Below are 3,031 nucleotides of genomic sequence, written 5' to 3' on the forward strand. Positions count from 1 at the left end.
AGACGGTGTTCTGTGAAAAGCAGTAAGTGCAAGACTGAAAAAAAATGTTAGAAGTACTGGAAATGTATGACTTGGTGGATTATTTCTGTATCTAAAATACATCCGACTCCAAACATTTGTCTTTAAAAATGATCTGTGTACTACCAGGTTTATTGGAGGGTGGGAGAGGAATGCTGAAAGTAGAACCGGTTTCAAGACAAACTTATTTTTATATTTATTTTATAATTTATGAATAATATTACATGACAACATAGCCTGCAGTAGGAGTAGAATGGAGCTCCCGTGAGGGAGATTTCTTTTGGGCCTTTTCCTCAACATCTGCCAAGTAAGGAATTCAGTAAATTCGGGCGCTTTCTGTGGTCTTCAGTGGTGCTATAGATAAATCCCTGGGAGATGGCTCTGCAACAGGCTACTCTCTTTCTTTCGTGTAAGTGGTATTGAAAAATCTGTATCTTACAGTCATATGTCAATTCTATTAATGAAGACGAACGGTATATAGTACCTATTATAGAAAAACAGGTAATGGCATGGTGCGGAAAGACTGTTAAACTAGCCAATAATTAGAGGGGAAGAAAACTACAGAGTGGCATGAGCCGATCTAAAGACAGAAAGATGGCATGTGCAAGACAGAAAGAACTGACTGTTCAAGATCACAGAAATACAAGACTGCAAATATTTGTGGCAACACATTTAGAATGCACTTGTTAGGTATCAGACAAAAGAAAATAAAGGTGAGAAGAACAGAGAGAAGTCACATCTACACAGAAAGCTGGAACACGCGAAAGGAGAAGGCGGCAAAGGCGTTGGCTAATGAGGAAGCACGGGCATGCTAATTGACTTCCGTGGGATTTCCGTGAGATCTTTCTTCAGTTTATCTTAAATATTGATATGTCCCAGATGGTCTGAACCCTGGTACTTTGGGATACTGACCCAGTAACTGGGATTTTACTTATATAGCTTTGTGTTGAAAACATGAATTTCACTTTAGGAAGGAAATTCCACCGGAAGCCACTGAGCTCCTCCTGGTTTGCACATCAGCCTAGAACTGTGTTGAAGCTTTTACATGCTAACGCGAGTTAGCTCAAAACTAGTTTGGACAAGAAACCATCATTAAGAATTCCAGCCTTTTAAGGTACAATGGAAGAATCCTTCCCATGACTGTGCAGAGATCTTAGACCAGGTTACTTTACTGACAGACTGTTGTTTTTCCTCCCAGCCAAGTATTTGTCCTAGTCAAACATTTATTAGTTACCTTTTAGAGTATTTTATGGGCCCCATTCCTGAACCGTCTCCCTTCATCTTGGCTGCATCTACACAGACAACGTTAGAAACATCACCCATCTTCATAGTAGCCCCACAAAAAGATGGTTCCTACTAGTTGTACAACCTCCATGGCCTCATTGGAATAGAAAACACACAAGGGAAAATGACAACAGCTTGCCTACACTAACAATGAGCGCGACTGTAGACATTCCTAAGTGTCTCTAGACAAGACCTGAAAAATAAGCAATGTTAGAACATACATAGCTTCAGAGCGGGGTTAGTGCAGTAACAATCACACATGAAAGCAAACCACATTTAGAGAAACTGGCTAAAACTTGCTAGTTTTCTATATCATCTGTTTCGTGTAATCGGTAGCTGAATAATATTTCACAGGAAGTTTTCCCAGGTAGTTTTATCTCTTTATAATAAAATCCCTTGGGCTTGTGTAAAAAAAAAAAAAAAAGAAAAACAAACTAGCTACTATTCCATGTATATAAATTGTAGCATTTACCTTCTTAGAAGCCTTTCCTACTGGTCATTCTTGATTCCTTGAATTTCCAGTCAGTGAATTATCAACCAATTTATCACCTCACGAAAAACAAACTAGCTACTATTCCATGTATATAAATTGTAGCATTTACCTTCTTAGAAGCCTTTCCTACTGGTCATTCTTGATTCCTTGAATTTCCAGTCAGTGAATTATCAACCAATTTATCACCTCACAGAGTAGGGATTATCCCCTTATCCCAGAAAATGAATGTTGCTGAGCTAGTCTTACTAACTTCGGTCTGTTTTTCCTACTCTTACGTTTGCGATAAGCCATGACTACAAGTTAAAGTTAGAAATTAGAAATTTAAAATAAACTCGTGAAGACTTTTCAGAACCAGACATTTGAAAAACCCCAATGTTAGCAATAAATTCTTCTACTCTTTTAGCTTAGGAATGCAGACCGTGGGCGGGAAAGTTATTGCATGAAACAGGTCTCTAGAGATGTCTTTTTTTTTTTTTTGCATTTGGCACAAGCAAAATCTGGACACTAAACAATATTTGTTTTAAGGGAGCTGCCTAGCTAACTCTGCAGGCAGATAGGCAGATAGTACAAAATATGATTAGCAGAATCCTACAGAAATATGTAAAAGGAAAATACAACTGATGAAATTCAATGAAATAGCTTTACACTAACATATAATTGGAACTTAGATCGAAGTTTGAGTTCATATTTGCACTGACAATGACTTTTTCCTTTTTTGGGCTATATGCGTCAAATATGTTCGATCAAGACTGTGCATGATGAGTAGTTATGACACTTATAGAAATTGGTAGAAATAGATTAATTCCGGATTCACTCCTTAATGCTTTTTTAACCATTCATTATCCTGAAGTTATGCTCCTAACCAATTCTGAGTGAGTTACAAACTGACACAACGACAGTCCATTTGTTTCATAAACTGTGCCTTTACTTGCTTAGGAAAGGTGCAGAAATAGTCCTGCAAAATGAATTATGTCCCTGTGAGAAAACAGAAGATTTGGAAGCTTTCAGGACATCTAAATGTCTAGCATGACTACGTGTTTCACCTGACCGTGGAGTAAAAAACAATCCAGCAATAACGGACAAGGAGTGTAGTCTGATTCTGTTGTGAAAGAAATTACAAGGATCAGGAAGGACAGCACGCAGTACAGCTCAGATAAATTACTCGGTGAGGGACCCAGAGGTGAAATTAGGTCTATTTTCACCGCCGTTAATAATGAAAAGTACATTAATATATTT

At 37.8% G+C, this 3,031-nt stretch overlaps 1 protein-coding gene across 1 annotated transcript in view; it reads right to left on the reverse strand.

Moving 5' to 3' along the window:
• The window catches only part of SLC9A3 (solute carrier family 9, subfamily A (NHE3, cation proton antiporter 3), member 3), a 54,288-nt gene that overhangs the window by 28,265 nt on the left and 22,992 nt on the right, over positions 1-3,031 (reverse strand). The gene's annotated exons all lie outside the window — the stretch shown is intronic.

The sequence above is a fragment of the Buceros rhinoceros genome, unplaced genomic scaffold (genome assembly GCF_000710305.1).
Source record: "Buceros rhinoceros silvestris isolate BGI_N320 unplaced genomic scaffold, ASM71030v1 scaffold14507, whole genome shotgun sequence".
In the NCBI taxonomy this organism is placed as follows: domain Eukaryota; kingdom Metazoa; phylum Chordata; class Aves; order Bucerotiformes; family Bucerotidae; genus Buceros; species Buceros rhinoceros.